The following is a 16,997-nucleotide window of genomic DNA, read 5'->3' as shown; positions in this document are numbered from 1 at the left end:
AGATAAAATTGTTATTCTTTACGCTTCATCGTTATCAATTCATTATGCTGCAATGTTGTCAATCTTAGTTTAGCCAGAACGCATTTGCTAATTGAATATTTGCAGTTCAATATTTTGTTTTCCTTTTAATGCACGGTGTGTACCCATGCCTCAACACACAGACACATGCGTAGGTGTACCACGTTAAGCATAACCAATCATTCGTGTATTTTTCATTGTCTATTTACCTTTAAGGTATTGAATAACACAAATTACATTTTTTTATTTGATTCGTTTCAAGAATTTCAGCCACCCGTGTACGGGGCAGTATTGCTCTCTAGTTTTACATTCATGGAATGTATAGCATGGCTTTCAAAATGTTTGTCTCATTATGGGGAACAGGCTCAGGTACCTGATCTGTGACAATTATAGACGAACATTATTGAACGATCTACACAAAAATATCTGCCCAACTAAATTGTAAAGAAATGCAACAAATAACGAGCCCACACCACACACCTACTAATCCTATGTTTTGTATACGTAATTATCGAATCGGGCAGTTGTTAAATGATTAGTCAATGCTTTTGTGTTTGTTTAAAAATAAACATGAATTGTATATTCACGCACATGTTTCTGTTGATTTTCATCATCTTCTGTAGTGAGGAATATATACATGACTTTTTGAAGCAATTAAACCGGAATGGCTTTATTTATTAAGAGGTAAACAATGTTAAAAATTAGTATATCAATATGTTGGATTTGTTTTTTTTTGTGTATGAACTAAATTATTTGATGATTGATTATTGAAATAATACTATCCCAACACATGAAAAGCGCTTATTATGAATACATTTCATAAATGCTTATTTGAGTTTTGTTTCATATTACACTTTTTAAAAACGGTCAGTAAGCTTACCACACGATTTTCGCTCAGTGTCAGTGTGTAATAAATATGTTGACAAAAATAAGTATAATGATCGCCAAAAAGTACAACCAACGCCTAACTTTTAGGCCGCTTTCTGCCAACGGTAATACGAGAAGATATCAAAGGTAACAACATCACACCCATCCACACCTTTTTGCCTCGTGTATGCACACGCACCGATAGAACAATACAACCTCGCAAACGAATCGTTTAATTTCTGACCCCCTTGCTTCTTCCCTTGCTCCCGCAGGGAACACAAACACACACACACACACACACACACACACACACACACACACACACACACACACACACACACACACACACACACACACACACACACACACACACACACACACACACACACACACACACACACACACACACACACACACACACACACACACACACACACACACACACACACACACACACACACACACACACACACACACACACACACACACACACACACACACACACACACACACACACACGCACACATCACCAATTTGTCCCATTTTGTGGCACACCGCACGGCGACCGTTTTATTAATGATTTGCAACGTTGTGATATTATTAATTTGTCTAGTGCTACGCGAGCCGCGCTCTTCCAGCTCATTGACATTAAAATTGAAAATGAATTATGACGTGACGGGCGGCGCCGCGGCTCGAGCACAATAGGAAGGCGGGGGTGGCGAAAAATAATAACAATAACACTAACGGTGTGCATCGCATCAATCCTGCCGCAATCAATCGCTGTTTGACCCAATTTTCACGCTCGTTTGCATTCACAGCCACACCACACGCACCCGTTCCCGCCGCCTCTTCTTCACCACCGTAGGCGATGCGCAAGCACGGTGGGAAACGCGGCCGAAACCACCGCCTGTACCGCTGATGCACCCGATGCATCATAATAGACGATGCACTTTGTGCAATGGTGTATGTTTAGCATATGTTCGGTACTGTGCTGGCGCTGTGCGAACAGTTTTTGGAGAGGTTGCGAATTATCAAGCTCGAGCTACTACTACAGGCTAATCGGTCCGCCCGCTCTGTTTGCCTTATGTTGGCCGAAAACACACCGGCCCGCTCCGTTCCGCGTTCCCTTGGCGGTTTTGGCCCGCTGGCGCCCCGAAACGTAATCGCTGCCGTAACGTCTAGCCATCAGCGTTGTGCAAACGGCAACAGACAGCAGCAACAACCACAACAACAAAAAAAAGCCCACCATTTCACCTACGCCCGCGCCGAACTGCATCGAATGCAATTGGTTAATTATTTGTATGCACGGTGGTAGCTTGTTTGCGTACGACGCGCGTTCGATTTTAGTCCCAGGCCCAGATTGGTGAATTTGTTGAGCTCTGCCTTTGCTGCTCTCGTTCGTGTTTGATTATCGGTTTGATTATTTCGCACCATTCACCCCCCCCCCCAAAACCCACCCCAAACCCAACAGGTGGAGAAGCAGCAACAGCAAATAAAAAAAAAGCAACTATCTCTGGGCTGAACATGAAAAAGTGAAATGAATTCACACAAAAAAAAAAAGAAACACACACGCACACCAACAATCGAACGTCATTTTACGGACCATTTCAGAGAACAATTCGCTTTCCATGCGCTTTTCGCCCGGTCGTTCTGCACATTCGGCAACCATGCACCACACAAACAGCACACCCGCCCAATCGACGGCCGTCCAATGCCCCATGCTCCCTCACATGTGTTACAGTGTTTGAATTTTCTCTCTCTTTAGCTGCACTGATGCTGCTTCCAATGCACACCGTGCGCGTAACCGGGTTCGATGTTTCGCCGATCAATCGATGTAATCGGTGCATGTATGTTTTTAATTCCTCGCCCGCTTACATCATGCCGTAGAACAAATCTCATCGCTCGCCAAGCACCGGCAGTTAATAATGTGATTACTGCACTCGCTGGTAATGAATGTTTTAACCCGTTCCCCTTTCCGTTCGGCTCCCGGTCGGGCCATAAAAAGCTTATTTGCTTTTAATTACAATGATCGGCAGATAATTGAGCCTTGTGCAAAAGTTCGGTCGACCAGAAACCAGAAGCCACTTTGTAGCCAGAACGGGGAAAACGCCAGATTAAGGAGCGATTAAAATCATCCGCCGATCATGTCCGGCGTGCGCCCGGGTGCGGCCCTTCATTCATGCGTTCGGTTTGCCGGTTTCATTGGAGCGAATAATTTAAACACCAGCTTTTACACTTGCTACACACCGTGCGGATGGCCAATCGGGAGCCTGGCTTGGGATGATTTATCATGCCGTAATCAATGCACCTCACAAACATTCGTGCTTTTTTTTGTTCGTTTGCTACTGCTGTCGCTGTTGTTGTTGTTGTGAATCCTTATCCGCTTGGGCAGAAGGGCTTCAATCGCCCGCTTAATGGAACACACAATGTCTCCCTTTCCTGGGCAACTGATCCCGTTTCTCCGTTTCGATGCTGTTCAGCTAACCGTTCCCCGCGATCTCACGTACGTAAGGACAGATTGCACTGGCCGAACGTAAGGGTATGGTGAACAACAATAATGGGATAATTTCCGGACCTTTGGCAACTCCCAAATGAACCGCAAAACGCAAAAACCTATCAAGGTTTCATTCTACCCGCTACCCCAGTGTGTGGCATTTGCTCATTGTTGTTCGTTGATGAATGATTGATTGGATTCATCGTTTTGCTCTATTTCCGTGTCCATGTCCCGTTTTCCTGCCGGCCCATTTCCACCGTCACTTACCCTTTGATCTTGGCCCCGTTGGTTCCGGGCCGATCGACAGATCGGCTTCTTATGTCACATGCTTACCCCATCAATGTCGGCAACGGCGCGTCCGGCCCCATTCAGTCGACCCTGCAGGGTCCCTTCGGTCACATGAAAAATGACACATCGGACTTCATTTCCTCGACGGTACGTTTCATTCCGCTGCCGGGGTGCCCTGATTTGGACCATCCGTTGCTTGCGTTGGCTGTTTTGTCCCTATCCTTCAGCCCGACGTGAGCAATGAGCATGCTAATTTTTTATTTCGTGTCTCGGGGACTTTTTTTCTTCTTCTGCTCGTACCATCTTGCCTTTGTTGCGCCCATTTTCTACGTCATGTCCTTTCTGCAGCAAATGTGTAGACCGCTGCTTGCAAGGAATCAACCCCGCACACGTCCCATGCATCGATACATCACAGCACGGTCGTCGTGTGTTTCGTTTCCGCCGGGACAATGCTAATCAAGGTGACTTCCGATTCCGAGCCGGTCGTTACGAGTGTGGGTGTGCTCTGGAACTTCAGGGAAAATGGACGGCCATCATCAGCACCTGCCATCGCCCGATCACTTGACGGTGGTCGGTGCCGAATGATGGATTTGTTGGTCCGCTCGACTGTCCGTGCTTGGACCCGGCGGACCAGGTTTACAACACTTCCGCCGAGGGAATTACCGCCTACGTGTGTATGTGTGTCTCTTTCCATACCGTAATCTGTAAATTACCTCCCTTGTTGTCGATTTAGTGCGGACTTGTTTACCCATCCAGAGGAATATTTGCTAATATGTTTTTTTTATCATTCATACATGTTTCTGAGACAAGGTTTTGAATAAAGTAAGTATATTAAGATAACTCTGAACCATCACTTGATATAATGATGTTTGGTTCTCTTTCGAACGAGCTTGGTTATTCATTTATTTATTTATTAATTTATTTATTATTGTATTTATTTATTTATTTATTTATTTATACACTCTTTGTCCTAGATATTTGTGATACCACAATTTATTAAAGTATCTTATTATTAACTTTCGAACTAATCCCTAGATCAACGACTATTATCACCGAAATTGACAAGTTATAGAAGGATCGCCTTATTCGAATGAATCGAGAGATTAAAATCAAAATGATCAATCCAGTTGTTATATGGCCTTCCCGTTGATAACTCAGTATCGTTAGTTCCATAAGGTTTGTGTCTAGGTACGGTATTGAGTAAATTGTGCGATCGAAGTGTTCTAGCAGGTGCATGAATGTTTAGCTTTCCTAGCAAAGAAGATGCATTCAATTTGCTGACAAACACACTTTGATTAACTCAGTGACAATGTTAAAGTGTTTGAAAACCTAATAACAAACAATGGTACCTACATCTTGGTATTACAAAAACGTTTCTCCAAGGTGCAAGAATCATAGCTAGTCTAGTAAACCTACGTTAAACAGATTCTTACTTCTTTACCCAACTAGCACTATGCAGAAACCAAATAATAGAAAAATACTTAATACTTGAACGAACAAACCTGGAGTGATTTTAGGCAATATAAATAAAGCATTCGCAAATTTGACGACAAATAAACCCTAAAAAAGGATAAGCCTTACTAAAAACATTGTCAATGAGCAAATAAAACGTTAAACTTTGGTCTAAAATCAATCCTTAATCACACACAAGTTGCCGACGATGTAACGTCCTACCTGCCAGAGAATGATTGCATTCAATTGGGTGCATTTATCTCTGAAACGTTATTACGAAGCATTTGTCAATTGCGAGTTCTAGAAAATTATCTAAGAAACAATTATTAAAAGAGCATATGAACTGTTGTGATTTAATGACATTTATTTTGAGTTTTAACAGGCAAAACCAGTTTAACATCGTCAGCATACATTAGACAAGCATTGAATGGAACACAAGTGGTCAAATCATTAAAAAACAGCAAGAACAACAAGCGGATTTATAATCTATTTCACACTGATTGAATTACAATTTTTGTGTTTGATCATAAAAAAGGCAAATATATTCTCTATAATTCAGTTCAGTTAGCTCATTTCTTGTAATTAAGTATCATTCACTTTCAGAAATATAGTAGGCGTTTACTTTTAAAGTCACATGTCCGGTGCACTCTTTCCTACCCAAAGATTTAGCGGACGACACAGAACCTCCGATTGCTTTAAGAGAAATAACATAACTAGATACTGCCGAGAAAGCTGCTGTATTTTTTACGCAGGAACCGTACCATACCTGTTTAGTACTAATAATATCAGTCACTAGTCTCTGCTTCTGGTATTGTTTGAGAGGAAGATACACAGATAGATTGTTAAATTATAACTAAAAGAAGCATCAAACTTAATAATAATTATTAATCTATCTGCAAACAGTACTACTTGCAGTTTTAAAGCAAACAGAAAATCCTAATGATTGAAGTCAAGTATTGCGCGTAATCGCTATGATATTTTTCATACGGTACTCCGCAACCTAATATTAGATATAAATATCAGCATGTTGTAGTAATTATTTTCACTCGTATTAAAGCATTCCGGAAGCAGATCGTAGTATATTGTGAAATCTACATTCTATAAAAAAAACCAAAACTAAAAACCTCACCTGAATGATAGACAAGACTCTTTCTAATAGCACACATGGTGCAAATCATTGCCAGCCCATCGCCACATGCCTGCTCCGCGCGTATATAATTCAAGTGCATCTTCCTGTTGAACTTTCCCTTGCAAAATGCACTTCGCCTCGGTTGTGCACCGCCGCACGGTTGAAGGAATTGATGGAAAAAGTTTCCCATCTCCCGGGTGCACACATAAAATGGTGCAATATCCTTTTTCTTTCCGGGCGTGGATGAGAGTTGCGTTGATGTTCCCTAATCCGGTCCTTTCCTCCCATCAGTGTCACCGCGTGACAGATGAACCAGGGTGAGAGAAAAGCGTTCGCAACAAATAGAAAACCGATACAACTTCGCGACACGCAAACGAAGCATGTGTACGGCACTGTGTCGGTCGAAAGGGGGGAGGGAGTCGAAGGATGGTAGAAAAAAAGTAATCAGCGTTTCGACCTACCCCATTCCTTAGCCGCACTTATCGGTTTAGTGAGCAACGGCGAATGGAAACAGTGATTCACATAAAAGGGTAAAACAAAACACCACACACAAAAAGCTACAGGAAAAACTATTGACAATCCTTTCGATGTCGTTCCGTGTGCTCTGGTTTCGCACAACAGCGTTCGCACGCGTTCCCAACCCTACCTTGTGAACGCCATCCCGCCACATGGCCGTTCCGCCGCACACAATGCCAATGCGTCGCTCGAAATCATTGACAGTTTCGCGTTGGCTCGACAGTTCGCCCGAGTTGCTCGTTTTATTTTAACTTTTCCTCGAGCTTTTCTCGCCCCTGCCGCTGGTCGGCGTGACGGGTAGAGGGCTGCCGCCACCGTCACCGACTGCGTGCCGCTACGTTTTCCTAACGAGCACCCGTCGGAACCCAACCCGGTGCTAGGCTCCCAGCCAGCCCGGGGGAGAGTAGAGTACGATTTTCCACTTCGGAAGTACCGTGTGCGACGGAAAAGCGCTGCTACATCCGCCATGTTGCCTTCCTCGAATGGTGCTATACCAACGGGCGGGCAGGTGGTGAAGAAAGGTTTTGCATTGCACATCGCACCTTTTTTGCGTTTAGTAGTTTTGCGCTCGCACCCAACCCGGCCGCCACTGTTGGCTGCGCTGTATGTGCAGCTGTCAAGCGGAGATTTTCCAGCTTATTTCAGTTGATTTGGAATCGCATTCAAACCAAACGGATGTGCACTCTCTTCTGGCTGTCGCTCGCTCTCTCTCTCTTGGCATGTGTTGGAAGGTTGGAACATTCTTGGAATCACTCGCACGGAAGGAAGCGAGTGGCAGTAATTCGTTGGCAGGTGAATATCCTCCACACGCTAACCCCAGCTTCGCAGATCGGCGTGGGCTGAAGACAGATGCTTGTCGGCAGTGAGTGACGGTAAGGGTAACCTTTCACTACCTGTAATGGTTGCAACGGTAGAAGGATGTATTTGATTGGTTCCGTTCTCACTTTCGGTGTTTTGCTTGATGTTTTTTCCCCAATATTCAATTTCTGGTAAAAGCAAAGGTTGGGAAACGATCGAAAAAGCAATTAATGTAGATAACGTGTTTCACTAACACGCTTAACTATCACTTGATTGTTAGAAGCATATCGATAATATACAATTATGTTTTTATTGTTTTTAGTATCGTTAGCTAAGATAGTATTGAGGTTCTCTTACAGGTTTTTTTAAATACGCATTTATAGATGTTTCAGTTTGCAAAATATGTTTGAAGATTGATAGGGATTGGCATCGTCTTTTCATTCCCTAGCATTCTTATGTTTTCACCATCTGTCATCGTAAATTTGTCCAGTTCACTTGAAGGTCCAGCGATTTACAAGCTCAATGCTTTTTAGATTTAGATTATATAAATCGAGCTAGATTATATAACAGAGCTTGGAAACAAAATCTAAATGGTCAAGATAGCAACGACAATTTGACAACGATGTATCGTTTCAATTATAACTGGTTTTATTCACCCAAATTATTAGCATTTGAAAACTCACTCAAAAATGGTACATTTACAAATGGTAAATGTTTGATTCGGAATTGTCGGTTCGTGTTTTGTACTGTGGATCCTCGAATCTAAACGATAAGATCAAACAAACACTATATCCTATTTAAATTTGTCGCTGCCCTGAATCCAGATCGAATTAAGAATCAAACTAAAAACGGTTTATCTTCGGATAAAATTAAAAAGGTGAAATTTTAGCGTCAAATATTGTACAGGCCAATAAATTCTATTTCTGGCAAGATTCAACATACATCAACCATTGAAGAGAGATTCAAAGGCCGGAAATTTCTTTTGGCTTTGAGCTGTTTCTTTGAATAATCTGCTTAGAAAAAGCTCATAACAGTATGGTAAGTCACAAAGCTTAGTTCGAAATACTGGTTCGTATGATCAACAAAACAAACGCTCAACGCGGTTTGGTACCGCTTTACTGGTGAGTTCTTGGAAATTGGATGTCAGAATCGGAGTCCTTTGGAAAAGTTCTTCTCATTTTTTACTTCGTTGCAATGCAATGAAACGTTGATCAGATGTAAACCAGCAGAACTGTTCAATCGGAAATCGAACACATTTCTATGAAACAAAGCTCAAAGAAAAAGTCGCGTTGGCGTCGCAGTGCAAGACATGGTTCAATGTCAGCAGTGTAGAAAAACTGTGCTATGCATTATATTCTTTAAGCTTAGAGAGAGTTTTGCTATTCAATATTTAGATACAAAGAATATCTCAAACACAATACAATAAGAGTCAGAAAAGCTTCCTCAACGCAATGGTGTCTGTGGGCAATTCGGTCACCACTCGGTTCCCTTCGCTTCCCCGACCTGACATTGAATTACGACACCCAAGGGAGGGAAACCGATTGCATCGAAATGTCACCATCGACTATCGGGTGCGCAAACATTACAGCATTACATTACTGCCGGTGCATTCCTTCCCAATTCCTCCCTTTTCGCCTTTTGGACTTTCACCTAATCATGCCGTCCAGCGGAGCCGATGATTGCCGGCATTATGAGAGACGCAGAGATGTAAACACGTTACTGTCACAGCGGTTAGATAACGCAGCAAACGGGAAGGATGGGGGAGAAGGGGTGTGGATGAATAGGAGGGAGCTAGGGAGCAAGAGGACAAATCTTTGAGCGTTTCAAAATTTAAACCTTTCTGTCTCGCGTCATAACGAACGAAAATCGACAAGCAAGAAGGGACCGAAGTGAGCGAGTGTGATGGTACGCTGTTGACGGTTTCATTTGACACCTTGTCCCCGACACGGCACTCGTGTCCATATTCATACCCCGTGTCTTAGCTAGCACCTGCGATTGGAAGATGCCCTCCACGTTCGGTAATAGCCGCGATAGAATAAGCCGTCAAACTGCCACAAACTAACTGCAGATTGAAAACCATTCCCCACGTGTACGATGCATGCTGCCCAGCCCGGGTTGTGCTTTTCGCCGAATTCGATTACTGGAAAATGGCTCCCGTCCCATCCACAACATTTCCTTCCCGGGGTCGGGAACGTTAATGATGATGAACAGCCGTTAATGCTTGTTTGCCAAGCGTGCCACAAGAAAAAAAAAAACAGCGCCCATTTGCAGGGCAGCGTGCCTCATCGCGGTATCAAGTGAACCAGTGCGCTTCACGGGGGCTTTACAACATTGACACCCGGCACGACCTACAGCCTGCAGTTGACTCGCGCCTGGGACGGATGCGGCCCCAAAACCGGCAGTGGGCATCACTGGGCGTCGAATATTTATCATATCAATAATCGTTACGGGTATTGTTTACATTTTTCCTGTGCCTTCACACCCGATTGCACGGTGGGTTTTGGCTACCCCGTCCCTACCGGCCAATCCAGCCACCCCCATTGGCTCCCATCTTCAGCACCCATTCATGCAAAACTGGTAACCATGGGAATGGTTTGCACACGATTGCCTCACAAACTGAGCTGGCGCACTGGTGTCGTCAATGGTGTGTCGTCGTCCTGCCATTCCGTGGTCGAGAGCAAATCGTGGCAGCATGGAAGGAAGTGCCTGTGGGGGACGCGTGTGGGGGATGTAAAATTTATTCATTTAATTTTTACGATTATAACACCCCCCGTCCGGTCGTGGGTTGAATAATGGGACATCGTGGACCAAAATGTTCATCGGTAGCAGATTGGTGGGGCTGTTTCGGTTTTTTGTTCGCAAAGAGCTGCGCGGTTTCCAAGATTCGCGTTTCTGGTTTCCGAAAAAAAAAAACTTGGGAGGACCGCTGTATTTCCTTCGCCCAGCTGGTGAACTATGTTCGATATCGGATCGGCGGATACTGGGGATTGTGATGCAATTTGTAATGGCGATCCATTTATCAACTGGTGTGCGCAACCGGGATTTCGTTTGATGTTGACCAGTTGACCGAGGCCTCAGTAGTGGTGAGCCGTACAGCAATCATAATTTTCTCTGTGTGTGTATGTATGTGTGGGCGTGATTGTGATACTACAGCCTACCAAACGGTGATGAATTATGTATTAGCTGTGAATAGCGAATGGCTCCGGTGACGGTTGATTGTTCTCGAAGTTTAGACATTGAAAGCGTTTAATGGGAGGTTTGAGTAGAGTTTGAGTATAGTTTAACACATTTCCGAATCATTCTTGTTCAAAGTAAAATCACTTTTTAGAATGATATTTAGAATTTATATCTTTTTCCATTCCTGGAGCCCCATTTCCAGTTTGAGTTTCAGGTTCCAGATTTTAATTACCCATTTGTTGCTAGTTTATTGTTCTTTACTGCTCCTCATAATTATCTAATAACAAAATATACTAACTTCTAACATTCTTAGGACATACTGTAAGATATTAGCAATGGTTCAAGTGTTGTTGAAGCAAGTCAGTCTTGAGACTTCTAGAAAACTACTTGACAAGAGATTATTTATTTTGCAATTTGTCACAAAACTGAAGAAACGAAACACATTTGAGACTGAAATCTTGCTTGAAATGATCTCAGAAACAATTATTCTCATGTTTTACTTAAGCCGGTTAAACAAAATGCTTTCAATCTTTGTCATTACATTCGTACTTTCAACTGCAATGTAATTGCAATCCATTTATGTTACGGATCAGAGTGCTATTAAACAAAAATGCATAGCCTTTGATAGTCCTTACATCACATGGAACGACATGATATCGGACATCCTTCCAAGCAGCACGAGCATCTGCCGAATAATCAAATGAAATTAATTTTCACAAGAACAATCTCGATTGAGTTTTAGTTAGTAATTTACTGGTTATCAACATGACATTTCGTACATCATTGACCAAATAAAGTTCAATTCGGATAATTAAAATTAGTTTGAGGTATTTTTCATTGCACAGTTTGCTATTGTCTTGCACATACCCCAGTGTAGGGTATAATAAAACATACTGCAAACGAAAGCGAACATATAACATTCAACACCCAGGCCCAATGTCATGCCGATTCGGTTCGTTTCCCAACATGAACGAATTAGTAAGCCCCACAGCAGCTTCCCCCCACAGCCTGCTAATGGCTATCGGCCAGCTCTCTTGCCTACTCGATCTAAAATCATCATGCTCCCGCAGCGTGCGGGTTTCGTTTCAGCGCGACACGATCCACGCCGAAACACGTTCGCGAGAAAAGTTGACTAGTTTGGCCTTCCCTCCGTGGCGGGAAGGTGGCGCGAAGGAAGGCACGCGCAGCAGGAAGCGGTGCAAAACGATGTGACATCTTCAAGGTGAGTGTGTTCTGTTCTGAAATGGTGGCCCAAGATCCGGGACAGGAATTTCATAAGCGCCTTTTCCCCTCCATCTGCTCCCCCATTCAAAGTGGATGAATTTGCAATGAGTTATGCTGCACAGACGGCTTGCTGCTGCTTCGGTTTGTTGGCCTACCACGCAAGGTAGGGCAAAGTTTCAAGCGCATCTTCAGACGCGTGCACGTGCATTCACTCTCTGCTCGAGGCTGCAGCATTTGTGCCCGAAACGTCTTGTGGAACCGTACCGTGCCGTGGAACAACAATACGATTCGTTAGAGTGGCAGAATCGATTACTGGAGGGCTTGTGCATGTGTACCGATACCGCACAGCAGATTAATGGTTTGCTGGCAGACTTTTAGTGGCTGATGGCTGCTCTTTCTCGCTCTCTCTCTCTCACACACACACAATGCTACGTGCTGCTGCTGCGTGCTTTTATCCATCTTTGACATCTAGTGCGTATATAATTGATGTATTATTTCGCTGCACATACGCACGAGTGCGCAACACTCCGAACAAAAAGGGATCTTTGGAGAAGGCAGCCAGTATGCTAGCATTCTTTGAAACCTTGCCCAGCTCAAAATGTCTTGCCTCCCAGCGCAGAAATCAATATCCTTCCTAGTGTGCTGTAGTAATAATTTCTCAATTTACACTCGACCAACATACCTTCATAAATGGTGCTATGATTGCGGTATACACTTTCGAATGCTTTCGAAAAACGGCTGCGCACCGAACCGGCACACATCGAAAGGATACGAGAAAGCAACTTCCCTTACCGGACGCCTCACTCAGGTGTGTGCTTGTGCGGGCACCCCCGTGCGGGATCAATCACAATTGAATTGCATCGACCAAATGCTCCCGTTTCCCGGCCCCGATACAGCTCAAACCTAGCCAATTTGGATTTTATTGAAGCTTGCGGTAAAGATAATGGTGGAAAAGGGATGGACGTCACTGCGTGAGGGTATGAGGGCGGAGGGATAGGGGGAGCAGGCCAACACTGGACCAAACATCTGACCCAGACCGGATGCCGGTAGCATTTGTTGCTGCTGCTGCTGCTACTACGAATGTTTTACACACTCTATGCTCCATGCTGAACCGGCATTACAATCCTGCTTTCTCTCCTTCTCTCTCTCTCTCTCTCTCTCTATCCCTCCAGCCGGGAGTGTTAGAATATGGTCATGAATGTGAATATGTTGTGTGCATGATTCAATTTGCCCGGCTCCTTTCCGGCGGCTGCTTACTTTACAAGAATCACTAATGAAGTGTGTAAGGAAGCGCACCAGCACGCCAAGTCCCGGGGCAAGATTCAAGGGGATTGCAGCTCTCATTGGGGGGCCCGAGGGACATCCGGTAGAAAATTGAGGGACCATCATTTATTTACACCTAACTTGTGTATTTGTGTGTGTGTGTGTGTGTGTGTGTGTGTGTGTGTGTGTGTGTGTGTGTGTGTGTGTGTGTGTGTGTGTGTGTGTGTGTGTGTGTGTGTGTTTGTGTGTGTGTGGTTGTGGAAGCATCCTTTCTAACATGTGCGAAAGACAGCCGCACGGATAGCTTGTACGTCAATTGCGACCGGATCTTGTACGGATTTTGAGAACGAGAAAATCGTGCCAGGCTTCTCGATAATCCAAAAGCTAACCCATACATAAACATACGCACACACACACAAGCCTTGGTCCGTCCGTTGGATGGTCAAAAGTAGTGATAGTTTTTCACAGAAAGGGGGAAAGCGGGACCGAAAAAAGGAAAAACAACAAATTGATTTAATGCTACTGAAATATTGTGGTGCTGCCCAAAAATCAGATAGAATGTCCGGAATGTTTCGGTCGGCAGAATACGGAACGAGCTCTGCCAGCTGACGTTTTACATCATGTTTAGTGCAGAGTGATTTGCTGCCCAGCGCACTTGCCTGAATTAGGTTTAATGTGTGCTACAAGGGTGATTTGTGATCGTGTTGCTGCTGTGCTGTGCATTAGCTACATTAGAGTTGCTTCCAGCAGATGGATTAGTACATTTCGTCTTCTCCTTCTCATATTTTTTTTTTTTTTGACAACTGTTGCATCAACTTCCATCGCAACGGTGATGAATACAGCTCAATAAAACTGCTCGAACCGGGTGGGACTGCCCCGAAAGGCGGATTAGATATGGGTGGGCGAATGGCGAAAGGACCGCAAAATCCCTTCCGTCATCAAGTAGCACGACATGCGGAAATAGTTCACCGTTCCGCCGCACGGGTATCGGCCTCCCTCCCTCCCGGTGTGTTATTGACTGTCTGTTATTGTTGCGACTCATAATGTCACTCCCCACCGCACCTGTCCATTGCTACCGCACATGGTTTAGAGAAGGGCTGAAAATTGGATTTTTATCGCACACAGGCAAAATAAAACCCTAAGCTAGGCAGCGTGCAGGGAGAGGTGTAGTTTTTTTACCGCTGCTACTACCGTACATTCTCTCTCTCGTAGTACACACTCCCTTGTTTTCGGAAGGGGAACCACAAACGAACGATGACGACGACGGAATAGCGGACGGAATGACGAATGCTGGCCACGCCATTCCAATGCTCTACACCTGTCTGTCACATGTGTGTTTAACCTCTAACAAATTGTTTTCCGCAATCACCGGGGCTGGAGGACTTGTTATGTGTATTTCAGGGCGCTGGTGCCGTTTCTTTCCTGCGAGCCCGTTATTATTTACCGAGAGTAAGAGGTGGACCAAATGGAAAAAAACACACACACTCGTATGATTACTACTGGCGTTGGGGGAAAACGGGCATCCCATTTTATGTTTTGTGTTTTACGGCGGCGGATGGCGGAGAAAGTCGTTTCTCAGTTATAAAGCTGACGGACTACGGGAAAAGGCAGGAAGGGTGTGTGTGTTGATGTTTAACATTAAATCTATGCAAAGGACCATAGCAGGGAAGGAATAGGCAACCGAGCATGCTAGTTTACATCGAACGGAAGTACCATCGAAGGACGCTTAGTTCGCACCGAAATGTAGAACTTTAGTTGGGTGGTTTTGACCGCTCATGGAAGTGAGTTGTCGTGGTTCATATTATTTCTATCAGTGCAGAAAACACAAAACCTATGTTTGATATTTCCCTACCTTTGAGTTGTGATGTTTTAGCGAAAGACTAAGATCTTCGTCGGTATGATCTCTAGAACAAACGATGGATTCCATGTTAATCATTCGGAGTGAAAGCCACCATAGCGAGTTCTTGTTGATTTGATTCTCAAATATGTCACAGGGATTGATTTTTGTCTTACCTTTTATTGATGTCCCAAGAGAGATCCTACTAAAGCAAAAGGATTTTGTTAATTATAGCTACTCGGTCTCGGCATAAATATATTAGTTTGTGCTAGTACGGAAAGGTCAAGCAAGGTACAGGCAGAGCATTCAATCTATGTGTTGAGTTTTCGTATTTAACATGACAATATCTCTTTCCAAGAAATCATATGAACGCTTTTATTTTGATCAAAACCTACCATTGTTGTACGTTTCGACTCAATCAAGAGTTGATCAATATATCACGACTATGCTTCGAGTGGCTATTCCTTATTTATGGAAAATATTGTCTAAAAATCCTTGATGTGGCTTCTGGATGCTTTGTTTTATTCCATTTTTAAACTGAAATCAATGTATTGCCTGGAACATATATGCCAACAGTGTTGGATTAGGTTGAATTGAATTCGATTGCTGATCAAGCAACACAACATGTATTTTCACAATAATAATCCATAGTGGTTGAACAAAGCATTGTCATTTCAATTAAATATTACTACAGCTTCGAGATGAATTTTCTAGATTGAGGGAGATAAGTTATAAATCAAATGAAATGAGGCACTGAGAGTGTGCTTACATATACAGATGAACAGCCAAACTGCATTACAGAGAACGAGTCCAGTTGTTAACATTTAGTTGAAATGGTTCTATGGTATACACAGTTACTACGTGCTCGTCTTCTGAAGTACTAATAAGTACATTATAATTGAAAATAGCTCACATACGCCTACTGTTTTGTTCAAAGTAACCTGCTCATTGTTAAGCGCAGTCTCTATGAAATTTTGTGACATTCAACACAATGTCCAGATACAATTTGCACCCTAGGGAGCCGTTGTATATTCCAGCAAAACCATATAGCCCGTCACATTCTCGGCCCCAACAATTCCCGACCAGAAAGGAATGCTGTTACTGTACTGCCGTACGTCATGAACGTTTCTCCTCAAGGCAAGAGCAGCTTCCGCGGTATACCCTGTGTGGTAAATACCGACGAAGGACTTCCAATGACCCTGTACAGCAGCAGCAGCAGCAGCAGCATCATGGCAGCGTGGTCAGGGCGCACGCAAATTATGCCGCATATAAGGTCACACCGAACGTAGAATTTCTAGCAGCAAGCACTAAGAGCACGAAAAAAACAGGTATATCGATAGTCGTAGTGCCCGGACCGGTGTGAAATGAGTTTGCCCTACCTCGTCTTTGTGTGTGTGTGTGTTAGAGTGTTTTTTTACCGGCACTACCCGGTAGCAGGAAGATCGGTGTGGCCAAACGCCATCTTTTTTGTCTCACTTTGTCGGTGTGCACGACTACCGGTGAGTCTGCGACAACCGGTGTGACCGACTGACAAGTGACCGAACACCACACGCTAGACTCTCTTCCACAGCCGCACCGTTCCGATCCGTATCGATCAGGATGTCTTGACCGCGGGTCAAACCAGATCGCATAATCTATTGTGTGTGTGCTAGACGCGGTTGTCCACCTTTTGTGCACCTTCGCAGATGGAGTGTTTCTTGTTTGCGGTTGTGTTTCTGCCTGCATGTGTGTGTGTGTTACTGTTCTGCGTAGTAGTTTCAGCCGGCTCGACCAAGCCGGTTCTGGCGTAGTACGTAGTGCGCGGTCCAAAACACTCCGGGCCCTGATACGGAAATCACTTATGCTAATAAGTTTTAATGGTTTGTGCGCGAGCGCGAGCAGCCGTTCGTGCGTGGCGCGCCTCGATGGTGTCCGGGGCCGTGTGTCCGAAAAAG

This window comes from Anopheles merus, chromosome 2R, assembly GCF_017562075.2.
Source record: "Anopheles merus strain MAF chromosome 2R, AmerM5.1, whole genome shotgun sequence".
In the NCBI taxonomy this organism is placed as follows: Eukaryota; Metazoa; Arthropoda; class Insecta; order Diptera; family Culicidae; genus Anopheles; species Anopheles merus.
The sequence above is the reverse complement of the archived record's forward strand: the minus strand, read 5'-3'. Positions refer to the sequence as shown.